Here is a 16,917-nt window from a genome sequence, read left to right on the forward strand (position 1 = left end):
GTAACTCTGATTGGAAGTTTACACCAGTGGAGTATTTCAGTCGAACTGAGTTAAAATAATGGTTTATGGTTTTCTGGACTGTGATCTCCATATTAGTATATTATGGATTGAGTTTTTGCTTTTAGTTTGACATTTTTACGGAGAGTATGTTAACCAGTAATTTCACTTGAACTTATTCGGTCTATCATTAAATGGCCAGTTAATTAATATTTACCTTCGTAAATTTTTAAATTGCTCGAGAACAAGGTGCTGTGAACAATATGCATATGATCAAGTTTTACTATGATAAATGGACTTTTCTTTCATCTATATTGCTTATTTACCTTTTTCCCCGTTTGACCTTTTCTTGCTTCTGCCATTTTTTTCAGTTTTAGCTTACAAAATTAATATTTATATGTCATAACTTCAGATGTGCTTGTAAATACTTAGATGGTCATCTATTGTTATTTGTCATTCATTCGAGCATGCATGCAACTAGGCTAGGTTATTGCAATCATACGTTATGAAGTATTTGGGATTCTAACTTGATTCGAAATATGTTCACTTGGAAATTTTTGGATCCTTAGTAACGTGTTTAGTTGTAGCTAACAGAACGGCCATCTCTGCATGCTAGCTTATACTTTAGTAGTTTTTACATCCATGGTTCTAGATATAAAGCCTTAGCGAGTTACTTTCAGTCTGATGCCTGGGATGGATACATTTGAGTGCCATCATTGAATTACAATGGCCATGTAATTATCTTTTTTATTAGGTAAAACGAACATGCCAATATTAGCCATACTCTTCATTGATAATATGTTTTATGAATTTGAGGTGTTTGCATGTTATAGTTTGTTAACATTTTTCTCTTAGAAGCCCTTTGTTGGATTATGTATATATTTTTTGTCCATGGTCATTTTAAGATATCAAGTTCATTTGAGAATAGAAGCTTTTCCTGATTTACACTACTTTTATTGAGATTTGACTATGAGTTTTCATTAAATAGCTGATTGCATGTACAAAATAGCTTGGGATTTCGCCTCTGTATTAGAATGAAATTTGTTGATGCAAGGATGAGGTTGTGGCAGTTTAGTTCAGTTCACCTGGAGGGCCAAAACTGAGATTAAGCTTGGGGTAGTAGGATTGTAGGAGGAAGAAGAGTGGATAAGAAACGGTATGTGATTTGTTTGAATGTTTGTGCTTTTAGAACTTTGTTTTATTTTCATTTTTTTAATGTAGTCATGTACTGATGTTTGATTTGCATTTGTTTTTGTGAATTCAGGATTTAAAGCTTCGAACCAGTGAATACTATATTTGTGGACCTTTTGTTTGGCACTTGTTTACTGTTTTTTTTTTCTTGAAATATTCTCATAGACTTTCAGTGAACATTACCCAGGTTTGTTTCTTTGAACTTTGTTTCTTTGAATGGTAAAATTGTAAAATTTAATTCATGATTTGATCTAAATTTTATATATAATTATCTAATTTTTTTATTAGGTTGATTATAATTGTTCTAGACGTCCAAATAATCAAAAAGACACTTAGATGATCAGACTCAATCCTAAGTAACCAACTCACCATGGCATGGATGATTAGACGTTATATCTTCATAACTTGTTGTTAGGTTATTTTATTATTTGAATTTAAATCTCTCCACAATTAAAGATAAGAATATTTTAATTATCAGTATAAAGTTTTTAATATCGAAATTCACACTCACATAAAATGAGATAATATAAAAAAACTAGTTAACTAATTAATAGATCCCTCCCCTCACACTCACTGTCTTTTGATACTGGCCTCTTTGCTTTCAATATACCAATTTCCCATTACTTAGTGGATACCCCTTTATTCCATTATCTTCCTATGAGAAAAGAAAGGTATTATGTCTGCTTTACCACTTGTCAAAATTAGTTGAAGCAATCAATGCTTTAAAATAACATCTGATTTGGGGAAAAAATTACATTATTTTGAGAGGTAAAGCATGCTTTGCTTTTATTCTCTACAAAAAGACGCCCAACATTATACTTTATGTGTATATACATGTTTATTTTCTAAATATATATATATATATATATATATATATATTTCATATAAAAATATTTTATATGTATAATGTTTCAAAAAATTTAAAAAATGAAATCATATTAAATAATTATATAATATTAAAACTTATAATTTGAGTACTTATATTACTATAATTATGAAGAAGTATCCACTATGTCTTCTATTCTTTAGCTTAAGCAGAGATTGTGTACTAGTTCTGGTGTTTGTGTTTGAATGGTTATGCGATTTCTTTATGTTCCTTAGTGGTATGTACAACATGCTTCTGTTTGAATGTTTACCTCTACTACCACAAAACTTAGATGGAACTATCACTAATACAACACAATTTCAATGGGTTCGGGAGGACTTTGATGAAAATATTTATGACAACTGACATTACATAAGAATGTTGTACGATTTTATATCTTTATTTATTTGTTTATAATGTTATAACTTTTAACATGTTGTCTGTCAATATATTCTTCACATAATTCGTTTTCTAATTACAAATGTTAGTTTATTACAAATATCATGCCGAGGAGAAAAATAAGTGATTTGCGGATTGTTCGAGGTTCTGAAGACCATGAACAAAGAAATTATGAGGAATCAAATGCAGCTGAGTCATTCGAAGTTCCTGAAACTGTTGAAGAAGATGTAGAAACTCAAGGTAAGCTTCGAAACTTTATTTATTAGTTTGTTCAATTTCAAAACTTACTTTTAATAATGTCTTATATAGTTTGTTGAAGAAGAGTAGAGGACGTACAACGTTGAAGAAATTATACCAAATTTCTCCTGGGCACCGTGTCAAAGTTTCAAGAAACGATGCCGATCAACCTATTGGCCCAGAAACACGTCTTCTATCTGGTTACTTAGGCATAGTTGGACGTAATGTGAATCTGTTACCGATCAATTATGAGTCATGGCGCGAAATGCCTAATAGTAACAAAAATCAGGCGTTAGATTTTGTTAAGGTAATAATGTCATTATAATAGATACTCTATAACAATTCAATACTAATTTATACTTACGTTGCATACTTATTTGATGTATAGGAGAAATTTTCTTTAGAGGTCTCTGACGATTATGTGAAGCAAGCGTTAAGGAAGAGATGGAGAGACCACAAAAGCTCCTTAAAGAAGAAATACTTTAAGAATGATCTCAGCCTTGAAGAGAAGCTACAAGCAATCCCACCTGGAATGCTCAGGTACCAATGGGAAGATGCAATCTGATTTTGGAGTTTACAAAAAGGACATGTATGATGTATTTTTCAAAAATAATTTTAACGAAATATAAATCATCATTAAAATTGGTTGTTTGACATTGTAGGACCGAGAGCATGTTGGTGTTGCTAGCAGGCAACAACAAAAGTTCACGCACACGACTAGATCAAAGAGCTTTGCTTGTATTGCTAATGAGGAGGTATTATAGATTATTGACATTGTTTTTTGTATTCCATGTACATACTAACTCATAGTAATTATATTATGGTACATTGTAGGAAAATACATCTGGTTCTAAAGTTGGCCGAATCCAACTCTTCGACATGACATATACGAAGAAGGATGGCACTTCTATGACTGCTGAAGCTGCAGAAATTATGGTACGTTTATTGGGTAGATGTTTTACATTTACCTGACTTTATTTATATCTGTACCATGCCATTTTATATTTTTATTAATTTTTCACTTTATTATTAGGAAAAAATTGAGAGAGAAAAGGGTGGAGTATCATGCTACTGCTTCGAGTCAAGGTCTTGTTAATGATGATGACATTGAAAACCAAGCTATTAATGACGTTTTGGGTCATGAAAGATATGGTCGGGTGCGCTGTTAAGGATCATTCGTTACTCCCACCAAATATTTTGGATTCAGTTCATCACAGTCTCAATCTTCCCAATTAGAAGTTAGTCGTTTAAAACAAAAGTTGACTGAGATGGATCAACAAATGGCTAACATGAAAGCGAAAAATGAAACAAGGGAAGTAGAGAGAGCAGCAGTGGAAGCAGCCAGAGCAGCAGCAGTGGAAGCAGCCAGAGCAGCAGTAGAAGTAGAGAGAGAAGCAGCGGCAACACAGAGAGAATCAACGACAACACAGAGAGAAACAGCATATCAACAGGGATGTGAAGAATTTGAAAAACGATTCAATGATATGATGCAGATGTTACAGAAAAAGCAACCTCAGAATCCACCATCATAGTCTCATTTATGTTATCAACATTCTGTTAATGTTACAGAACCGTGTTTAACTGAACTTATATTACGGTAATGAAAACTTTTATTTAGTATATTGGATTTGATGTTGCTTGTTATGGATATATAGAGTTTGATGTTATTGATGTCATGTTTGTTGGATAATGGAACAAGTTGAAAAAACATATTTGGGGTAATAGAAGATAATTTTTAAATTGGTTAAATTCTGTGTTATTTAGCGGTGTTTGTAACAAAAAACGCCGCAATATACCATACATTTAGCGGCGTTTGTATCCTAAAAACGCCGCTATATACCAGATCTTTAGTGACATTTGTATCCTAAAAGTGCCACGAAATCCCAACACCTATTGCGGCGTTTGTGAGAAAAACGCCGCTAAATCTCAATACTTATTGCGACGTTTGTCACAAAAACGCTGCTAAATCTCAAAACTATTACGGCGTTTATGGGGAAAATGCCGTTAAACATCAAAACCTATTACATCATTTGTAAGACAAACGCCGCTAAATATCAACACATATTGCGGCGTTTGTTCTATATATCTTTACCTATTGCTGCATTTTTCGTGAACAAACATCGCGAACTTTAGCAACGCTATTTTCAGCGGCGCTTTTTGCAACATTTGTCATAATGTCGCAGGTGCTTTTTGCGGCGCTTAAAAACGCCACTATAGGTAAAAAATGCCTCAAAAAGCCAATTTTACTGTAGTGCACTCATAATATATAACTATATACAAAGGCACATACACATCTATTAGTGACGTGCAAACGCACACTTATATACATAGATAATATATATATATATATATACTCCTATAATGATATATATACACATACAACTATTGCATATTCATGCATATATGATGTAGTATGACAAAACATATACCTAGCATAACGAATATATACATGTACGTACTATATATATTTACACATGTTTGATATATTAATTAAGCTATTAGCCCACTGTTTTTTTTTCAAATTAAATAAAAGTCGATATAGACCTTGGACAAAATGGGTATCTACAGTATGCGAAAAAAAGATATCACATAGAAAACCAAAGTAATCACAAAGAGTAAAAAATTCAAGTCAATATTCTAAAACATTCTTTTTTGCTTTCAAGAACACTTTTGTATTCTTTGTTTCATTCTTTCAAGTGTTCTAGTTATTTTGAATTGTGCAAACACATTGGAAGGGTTGTACACTTGAGATTTTGAGGTATAATTCTAAGTGTGTTGTAAGATTACACCTTGTCCTAAAAGGTTTGAACAAATTAGTGAATTTTTTGAAATTCTCAATATGGAAGTTAAGGTAATGGATGGAGGCTTTATTGAAAAAGTTGAATCACTTTAAAATTACTTGTGTCAAAATTTTTATTCTCTTGCAAAAAGCTTACATCATTCTTTTAATTACCAATTCACCTGCCTCTTAACCTTTTCATTGGGTCGGTCAACTCAATATCCTTCTTCTCTATTTATTGGAGTCCCTAATCTATACTATCTTGGGTTTTCAACTCGTCAATGAGATGGGGATGTATCTTGACTACCCCGTCTGCCATAGTGGGACTAATGTGAGACTTCACCAAGCTATTATTGATAAGTTTCGGTCAACCTTGAACAATTGGTCTTCTCACTCTTAAGCTTCGCAGGGCGACTAACTTTGGTCAAATCTATGCTCTTAGCTATCTCCACATATTTCATGCAAACCTTACTTCTTCCCATTCAAGACTGCAAGGAAATTGAAAGACTCATCCGTAATTTCCTTTAGGGGGTTAATGATAACAACATATCGTTTCCTTTGGTGAGCTAGAACACTCTTTGCTAGCCTTCTATTAACGATGGTTTAGGCATTCGACGATAACGTTACCATAACATTGTCTTTCATGTGAAACTTTTTAACGCTTTAATCATCTCACCCTATTGTTTTTGGGTTAGGCTTCTACGCGAACTCCAATTTCGCAACACAGTTTCCAAATTCGCAACTCAGTTTCTGCAATCGCAACGCGATTTCCAAATTCGCAACACGGAATTTCAATTCGCAACGCAAATTTCTTTTTCGCAACACAAGTTTCCTTTTCACAACAAGATTTTCTAAATCGCAACACAAATTTTGTTTTCGCAACACGAATTTTAATTTCGTAACAACTTTTATTTTCGTAACACAAATGTTTTGGGTATATAAACTACGCAGCAGCATCAACTCATAACCTAAATCCCTAAATCGCAACTCATTCCATCTCCATCTATCACTCTCTCCGGCAACATCCGTTCCTATATCCAACGACATCCTTCCCCAACTCTAATTTTTTTTACATAATTTTATTTTTATATAATTTTTCAATGATTTCTCTCCCAAATTATCAACTATCAACTTAATAAAGGTAAATTTTTCTCTAAGTTAGCAATGATATCTAGTTTATAACTCGTTTGTTTAGTAAATTAATTTACAATTTATAGAATGAAATCATCTAATGTTGATCATGTTTGGATAGATTTGTGTTTTGGAGGGTGGTCATGGGAGAATGTTCATGGTTTTTTACAATATATGCCTTTACCCATGAATATTCAACTAAAACTGTCATTAAAAAAGTTAACTTATGAAACTTTAATGTTACGTGTTGCAAAGAAATTGAATTTAAAGCCCCTAAGTTGATTTAGGCTATCTTATCAGAGAAAAGGTAAAGTTTCTTTGTTAACCGACAATTAAGATGTTGAACGATTCATTGCTTATATTAGTGTTTCGCAAGAAGATGATGTTACATTGTATGTTGTTGAACCTAGAAGTAGTGAAGTTGGGTCAGTGGCGGGTAGTAATCAACTAAGTTCTTCAACCCTAGTTTATGGTGCTCACAATGTACAACGTTGTTATCAACCTCAAAATTTAATGGTTCCACCACAATTTCATCACTAAGAAAATTTTGTTTCACCACATTTCCAATACCAAACATAATATCAAACACAATCTCAAAACCCACAACCTTTCCCTAATCCAAATCCCAATAAAGTTTCAGCACAAAATTCCGGTTTTCGTATTGACCAGTTAGACGATGATGAGCCAACAGAAAAAATTGTGAGTACTAGTCAGTATTCGAAATTTGATCTTGGTCAATACCCGGACTTTGATTTTGGTCAATAATCGGATTTTAATGATGTTTCAGAAGAAGAAACAGACCCTGCGTGTAATGATTTTGATATTGGCCAATGCCAGAATTTTGATGATGAAACAGCCGCTGCCGAGGAAGATGTTGTTGATGATAATGAGGAGGAAGTTACAACTGTGAATGAACATGTTGAACATTCATTCTATAATTCATATAACCCTGAAGAAGAAAAAAAATAAGAAGAAGACCCCGAAGAAAAAAGAAGAAGAAAATATCACGAGAGTATAACTGGAATATGCCAGAATTACTTCAGATATCGAAAGAAGAGTTGGTAAAGATAACATTTGATTGTTACACAAAAGTTATTCGTATAAAGAAATATGATTGTTTTGATACAAAGGAAGACTTGAAGATAGCTTTGAATACGAAATGTGTGGAAGATGGCTATCAACTAAAAGTTAACAAATCAAGCAAAGATCGTTTCGAAACAAGGTGTATGATTGACAAAAATTGTACGTGGCGTATGATTGCAAAGAGGATAAAAGATTGCGAAATGTTTCAAGTTAGGATTTTTATTGATAAACATACATGTTCAAGAACCCAAGTTTTTCCTCACCATAAACAGGAAAACAAAAAGGTGTTGGGTGGTTTTCTGGCTGAGTTAATGTTTTTGAATGACAGAGTATATCGGGGACATGAAATTATGACTGACATGAATGCTTGGTTCAAGATTAGTATCTCATATTCTCAAGCTTGGAGAGCCAAATGTTATGCCTTGTAATTGTTAAGGGGGTCGCCAGAAGCATCGTTTGCCCAACTGCCGGCTTATTGTCACAATTTAAAGCTGAAAAATCCTGGGTCGGTAACTCATATCAAAACAAATAGAGATGGACGCTTTGAGTTGTTGTTTATCAACATTGGTGATGCGGTTAGTAAATCAATATAATTTTATTGATTCATTTTTGTTAGTTACATGCATTTCACATTTAAATGATTATGTTTCTTATGTATATTATTTTGTAGATTCGTTCGTTTATTACTTGCATGCGCCCAATTATTATAGTTGACGGAGCACATTTGAAAGGTCGATACATTGTAGTAAACTTATTGGCAGTAGCCATGGATGCTAACAATGAGATACTGCCAATAGCTTACGGGGTTGGCAAATCTAAAACATTTGATTCATGGACATGGTTTATGTGGCATCTTAGGAATTGCATAGGTCCTATTAGCAATCTGACAATCATATCCGATAGGGCAAACTTAATTGACAACGCTGTTAGAAGGTGTTTCCCAGATGTTTTTCATGGACTTTGTGGTGTTCATTTGTACATAAATCTAAAATCAAGGTCTGTTGGTATAAAAAAGCACAAATGGACATACTGGAATGCTATAAAAGCTTATCGGGAAGTGGATTTTAATAAGCATATAAATTGTTTAAGAAGTGTTTTGCCTCAATGTGCTCAAACACTAGAAGATGTCGAGTTTGAAATATGGTCCAGAGTACATCAACTTGGAGCAAGATATGGTTTTATGATGTCTAATAGTGCAGAATCAATTAACGCTCTAAGTCGTCATTCCCGAAAAATTACCCATTATTATGTTAATGGAGTTTTTTCGAACCTCTATTCAACAGTGGTACTACAAGAAAAGAAACCTTGCAGGTATTATTTCTTTAAATTCGTAACTTATCATATTTAATATATTTTACTAAGTATTATTTATTTAAATTTACAGGAACATTGGAGCGTCGTGTTACACCATGAACTGAAAAAAAGATAACGAAACGTGTTGTGAAATCAACGTCATGGTGAGTTGAACCATGTTCAAACACTTTGTTTGAAGTATTGAATAATAACTTAAATGGGCTTGTCGATCTAAATATAAAGATGTGTAGTTGTATGAAATGGAAAACATCTGGTTATCCGTGTGGCCATGTTATAAAAGTTGCTCTTCATCTAAACCAAGATGATTCAAGCACATACGCTATGGATTGCTACATTACAGAAGTATATCGACAGACTTATACCGATATTGTCTACCCTATTCCACATCCTTCTGAGTGGGACATACCAGATGACTTACAAACAGTTTTGCCACTAATCATGGACAACAGGCTACCTGGCCGACCAAAAAACCACGATCGTATACCGTCTAAGGGTGAAGAAAAGAGGATATCAACATGTAGTCGGTACAAGTAAATTGGTCATACAAGGTTGACCTGTGGATCACCAGTGCCATCACAATCATCTTTTCATCTACCAAAATATGGATCCTCATCAAAATCCAAAGCTCATATGGTGCAAAGCAAAAGGAAATCAAAATCGCAATCAAAAGCAAAATCCCAATCACAACCGTCTTCACCTTTTGAGACTTATTAACTTAGGTGATTTTTAAATGCAAACGTTGTATTATGTGTATTTTATGTGTGAACGCATACATTTTTAGTTAGACATTCATTAGTAACTTGAGTTTGAACATTGCTATGATCTGTTATGTTGAGTTTGAACATGTATTTTATGTGTGATTTTTAAATGCAAACGTTGTATTATGTGTGAATGCATACATTTTCAGTTAGATATGCATTAGTAACTTGAGTTTGAACATTTTCAGTTGAACATGCAAATTTGTCTTTCGCAGCAATCGCAACGTGAATTTGACTTTCGCGTTGCGAATTTGACTATCGCAACGCGAAAATAGCAATGCGAATTTAACTTTCGCGTTGCAAAAGTGTACCTTCAACATGTCTTTTTTGCCTTCAACATAATGCATATTGAAAATTAAACAACAAATCAATTAAACAACATTGTAAATGAGTTGCTATATATATATGTAAAACATTTGTTCAAAGTATAGCCAAATGCTCCTAACAATAGGGAGCTTACATCCAAATACATCAATTTGTTCACGCAGCTCACTTCAGTAACCTGCAGAAACGTTATGGCCATGAGATTTTCTACACATCTAAAACCAACAAACAACAAATTATTGAATTCTAGGTACTTAACCAAACATTTTTAAACCAACAAAGAGTATATATGTTATCAGCACTTGCTCAAACTTACCAATAACAAATGATTGTTTATGCACACTTTCAGCATACGGATGCAGGTAGGCAACGTCTCGAATATATCGCTCTAGCCATAAAATGCCGAAACCACAACCCTACTGCACCTCTATCTTATCTGTGGGAGGTAGAAACTGTTTACCTCCTGTCGTCAAACGTTCCAAGCACATGCATACAAGAGGACCACAATCCCCTCTGGCTCCAGCCGTTTTTTGTGGCGCTGTCTCGTCTCTCATCATTGTAACTTTGAACTTTTTTTGGCTTCTTGTGTCCATAATTAGTCTAATAATCAATCGCATCCAAGTATTTAGCCAAATGAGCGCTCCATCCCTTACAAATAATATCTTTCAAATCAGACAATGGTATGTAATTCAACATGTTGTCATATACTATCGTCTTCAGGGATGGGAGCTGAAGCTTGACGAGAAGCCAATGACGACGTTCCATAACAGGTATAAACACCTACAATCATAAATAATAATTCAATTGCGCACATCAAATAAAATTTAGGAACACCTTTAAAATATTCAAAAATAAATACTAACCTTATCAACCTCCCACCACGCAGGATAAATGATAGCTTTTCCATTACCCAACGCATATGAAGCGTCTCTCTGATCCTTCAAGTGAGCTACGTGAAAAGACGAAGGCATAATAGTCCATCGCGTCTTTTTTATTTTCTTCAATTTCCTTATAATCAGAAGACGTGACACTTATGCATCAATATGTTGTTTTATACAAAAATACATATATTAGTGAATTTAATAAATTTTTAAAAAATAATAATAAAAAATACAATATAAGAAGAATATAAGATTTACCCCCCATTCGAAATAGATGTTCTCTTCAACCCCTAATAAAACACCCCATCAAGACCGATCAAGAAACAAATGCATATTATCGTCGATTTTGCATATGTCAGCGTAACACCCCTGGCTCCGCTCATGTAGATAAAAATCAATTGTGGTCTTATCCCAAAGGGTATTATCCATAATTGTGTCCAATTGTGTCCAGTAGTGTTCTCCTCTCCTGCTGAGGAATGGTACTGGCCGATAACTCATATGAAAGCCAAATCTTATCCATCATACCGGTCACATGAGGGGGTTTATCAATATGTCGACATAGTATTCCATGTGAATCGGGCTCTTGAACGGTGGGAGGGACCTCTTGAACGATGAGAGGGGCCTCTTGAACGGTGGGAGAGGCCTCTTGAATGATGAGAGGGGCCTCTTGAATGATAGGAGGGGCCTCTTGAACGATGACAGGTGAATCGAGCTTCTTCTTATGGAGTCTTGGAACTATCGGGGTGAAAGGAGACGCAATGACATATTCACGACATTTGATGCGTGAACCCCGTCGTGCAAGAAAAACCTGACGTAAAGCATCTACCTTATCGGGCCACTAAAAATAAATTAATACATAAATAAATAAATAAATAAATAATGCCGAAAAAAATTTATTTTCTTTTTTAGTATAGTATTAAACAAACTTACCTTATTGTGTAGAGTATAAACCTCATTCTGTAACGATAAAATAATCTCACGTAGAGCGGCTACCTCATCACGTAAAATAGATACCTCACCACGTAAAGCACCATTGTCATCGCGTAAAACATCTACCTCACCACGTAAAGACCGTACCTCATCACACCATGCACCATTATCGTCATATACAGTACCGACCTCATCACGCAAAGCACTGACCTCATCACGTAACTCCCCTAACTCATCTCGTGGAGGTGGAGAACGGGGAGATAAATGTCGTGGCATCTTTTCCGGTCGCCTATCATGAGGTGATGGGGGAGAAGAGGCTCGATGATGTGATGGAATAGGAGATGGCTCTCGGTGTAGAGGTGTATAATCAGCTCGATCAGGTGATGGCTCTTGAAGTGGGGGTGCTCATCATCCGTCCCATAAAAAAACACTTACTAGCTTGCCACCAATCAATGGCAAGCTCTGCCTCTGTAATGGATAGTTTGCCTCCTAACAATATAAAAGTTCAAACAAAGTCAAACGTCTACTAGTAATAACCAAATTTATATATGGTAGTATTTGTGTTAACTTACATCATTCATCGTCATATATGGTAGTAAATCTTTCCAATCCAGCAGTCGTATCCTCCTATAGGTAATAACCCTAGGAATATCATTTGATTTTTTGATTGCATATGTTTGCATGATAGAAAAAGCCTCAAATATCCAAATCTACAAACAATATTATACACAAACATTAATTTTTTTAGTAATTGTTAAATTTAATTATAATTTTGGAAACATTATATAGAAATTCTTATCTTAAAGGCCCAAATAAAGCCTACCAAAGTGTATTTGGAACCATAGCCACACAAACTATGACGGTCCTCAAAGGCAAACGACAACTTTTTCCATGTAGTTTTCTATAGATATGAACCTCACGGAAATACGTTTAATGCATTTAGGTCCTCTATCAATAATATTAGGTCCTCAGAAATAGGTTGTATGGCCTCTTTGCCTAAAAAGTCAGCATTCAAAAGTAATAAAAGGCATACTCGGACAACATCAATGTCATTCATCCGAGTAAAACCATCTTTAAGAAGTAATCTTTTCAAGTCGTCGACGTGTAAACTGGGCTTCGCCTTTGCCAGCTAAGGAAAAACCCGAAATAACCATGATGGGCGGGCGATATGACTAGTGTACCAACCTACTTCATCGTGTCCGAAACGTAGACCAATGATTAAGCAAAACTCCTCCCGCCCAAAACAAGTATACGCCGGTGGAAAATGAAACCATATCTCTTCATCACCACGTAGTATCCTCTCGGGTAGATCGTTAGTCATGGTCTGAAGAAACAAATGGGTCAACATAGCATCTCCACCTGGATGTTGTACTTTCAGCCATGGCCCGAAGCAAGTATCCTCAAACAATTTTCTTTGTACAGGTGTAAGTGTCGACGCAATTGCACTGGCTAGGCTTAATTTATTCCTTAAAGTCAATGAAGCCGAAAAAAAATTCCTAACAAAAACAATAATAACATACCAAGTTAGATATACCAAAAACATACACTATAAACAGACACGATATTAAACGGTGAAAACAAAGCCAAATATGTTTTAAACTAGCACGGTATTCACCCAAGTCATTATTTTATCATAGTTCACAAAATGCATCAGATAACATTTCAGAAGTAAGCACTTATATAAACATTTAAAAGGACAACATATAGGTTTAGTGCATGTTCAAGGACAACATAAAGAGTAGTAGTTTATTCTTGAAACTTAAATTCGCAACACTGTGAAGTTAGTATTTGTCTTTGTTTTTTGGTTGAAGTAATGCAATTTATTCAAGTTTCAATTTGCAGAAGAAGAGTAGTTTCTGAAACTTAAATTTGTAACGCAAAAATGAAAATCGCAACGCGAAACTAAAATCGCGTTGCAATTTTCATTTTCGCGTTGCGATTTTTGTGTTGCGAATTTAAGTTTCAAAAACTATTCTTCTGCAAATTGAAACTTGAGTGAATTGCATTACTTCAGCTAAAAGACAAAACAAAGACAATTACTAACTTCACAGGGTTAAAGACTAAATAGTTTAGCAGTATTGGCAGCAACCGAATGAATTTACTAAGCAATCTAAGTGAAATGGTTAATCTGTATATTGAAATTACCAGTAAATTTATCATCAATTTAAATATGAAAAATCTAATAATAATACAAAAATTTCAAAATAAAAATAATTAAAAAAATTAACCCTTGGTGGTTGATTTTTCATTTGTGGCCGTGAATGGTTGTGAGGGTGGCTCTGAGAGATGGAGATAGAGGGGGGTCGCCGGATATGGGGACGGATTTCGCCGGAGATGGGGACAGATATAGCCGTAGAGAGTGAGATATGGAAATGAGATTGAGTTGTGATTTAGGGTTTTAGGTTATGAGTTACGATTATATTGTTTACATTTAGGTTATGAAATTAATATTGTGTTTCGAATTCGAAAATAAAATTCGCGTTGCGAAAATAAACGCGCTTTACGAATTTGACTTATGTGTTGCGAATTACAAATTCGCGTTGCGATTTACAAATTATGTGTTACGAATTATAAATTCGCGTTGCGATTTACATATTCGTGTTGCGAATTTGGAAAATCGCGTTGCGGAAAAGAAATTCGAGTTGCGAATTTCAAAACTGAGTTGCGAAATTGGAGTTCGCGCTGCGAATTTGTTGGTCATTTTCGCAAATCCAAAAAAATGTTGGTTAAAATCATATATTATAAGGCATTTTAGGTCACTGAAGTTATTTTATCTTATTTATAATGGTACGCAACTATGATGCAAATTTAAAAAGAAAGCTTATACTTTCATTTTTTTTCACACAGTATTTGTTTTCTTATTGAGTTTTAAATAATTCGATGTTATTCTATATGTGAATTTAAAAACATTGTATTCATCTGAGGAGACAACATCCATTTGTTAAACTGAGATTTATTTTTTATTTCATAAAACATCCATTTGTTTTCAGATTTATTCATCTGAGGTGACAACATGCATTTGTTTTAGTATTTAAATTTGTAAATTTTTTAAATTATATATACAGTTAGTTTTCATTTTATTTTAGTACTCTACCGTTAAAAATTTAACGCATTTAATACTCAAACTATCAGTTTTGTTCTATTTTAGTACCTAAACTTTCATTTTTTTTTCAAAACTTAAGGTTAAATTTTTAACGAGATACTAAAATGAAATAAAAATTAAACTTTATGTATGGTTTTGAAAAAATTAAAAGTTAAGGTAGAAAAACAGACCAAAATTGATAGTTTAAGTACTATACACATAATTTACCCTAATATTTATAACATATTACACTTTCGATTTGAGTTAACATTTTAATGTCTAAATTGATATATGGATCTAACTGAAATGATAACAATAATTTGAAAATTAAATTAAAGTTAAAAATCAATTTAAAATTGATATCATTATTTGGGATATCTATAAAAATTTCGTATATTATATATATAACGATGAGCTTTATAATCATTCGTGCATGCGGAATTTCATGTTTGATTCTAGTGTTCTTTTATTATTTTTTTAACATAAAAGTTAAGTTTAATGTTTGGATTATCCATCTTAAAATTTTAATTATTCCCAAAATTATCATTAAATTGTTAGTCTCTAATTAGTTATACTCGAGGATATTATCTGCAAAGTTTACTCTAAGCATTTCGTTTATAGGCTATCAATAAAATAATTTCTTTAAAGCTAAAATAATAAAACAAGTCCTTAAAAATTTATAGGATAAAATTTAAAGTTAAAATTAAAATTTAGTTAAATATATAATATCAAATATAAATTTTCATTTAGTCAGTAACTTTTAATAAAAATAGTTTAAATTATTTCAAAATAGAGAATAATTAAAATTAGTTTTTTGTATTTTAGTCTATAGAATGCTACCTTAAAATATTTTTTTGAGTGAAATCAAAGTATAGGGACTTACTTTTCCTGACTTATTATATAAGAAAAAGTTTGGTTATTTTCCTAACAATCTAATCTAACAATGTAGCTTAAAGCAATGGTAAAGTACATAAATAGTCCCCGACTATAAGATATTATTCTATTAAATTCCTTAACTATTAAAAGTTATAAAATGATCCTCTAACTATAGTGTTGGAACCGCCTTTCGGTTGGGCCCGAAATTGGGCTTCGACGTGAATTGATTGGGTTAGAGTCGCCACCGACCATTTTAAAATGAATTTAGGTGGGTCGGACACCATCTTACCTTATTTGCGTTGTACCGGAAATGTGTCAGGTTCGGGAGTCGGTTACGGTCAAGGAAGGATTAGCACCCTTGAACCGTCCTTTCGGTACCGATTAATTTGCCGATTGTCTTAATTAGCGAAAATTAAAAATTGAAATTGAAATTTAGAAACTCGATTCAAATCACTTACCTTTGATTGACTGGAAGACATAACCTTAAAAAGTCAGGACATTTGTTAGAAAGAAAAAAAGGTCATTAAAATAAATAAGATAAAAAAATAATGGCAAAATCAACGAGATAATGCGTTGAATTTTTTTTTTCACGAGATAGTGCCCTCGCCAGAATAATTGCTCAGATGGGGTGATCTCTACAGTCCCACGTCCCTGGGGGGTAGGTCGCCATGCACGCCCAGCGACCTACCAGGTCGCCATGCACGCCCAACACGCTGGGCATCCGAGGCCATCCGAACGAGGCCATCCGAACGAGGCCATCCGAGGGCATCCGAGGGCAACCGAGCGAGCTATGCGAGGGAATCAGAGGGCAACCGAGCGAGGGTAGGTCGCCCGGAATACATGGCGACCTACCCTCGCTCGCCCTCCGATTCCCTCGCATAGCTCGCTCGGTTGCCCTCGGATGCTCTCGCATAGCTCGTTCGGATGGCCTCGGATGCTCTCGGATGGCCTCGGATGCTTTCAGATGGCCTCGGATGTCCAGCCTGTTGGGACGTGCATTGCGACCTATGGTAGGTCGCTGGGCGTGCATGGCGACCTATATGGGGACTGTAGAGATCACCCCATCTAAG

Source organism: Hibiscus syriacus, unplaced genomic scaffold (assembly GCF_006381635.1).
Source record: "Hibiscus syriacus cultivar Baekdansim isolate YM2019G1 unplaced genomic scaffold, ASM638163v2 tig00112738_pilon, whole genome shotgun sequence".
NCBI lineage: Eukaryota > Viridiplantae > Streptophyta > Magnoliopsida > Malvales > Malvaceae > Hibiscus > Hibiscus syriacus.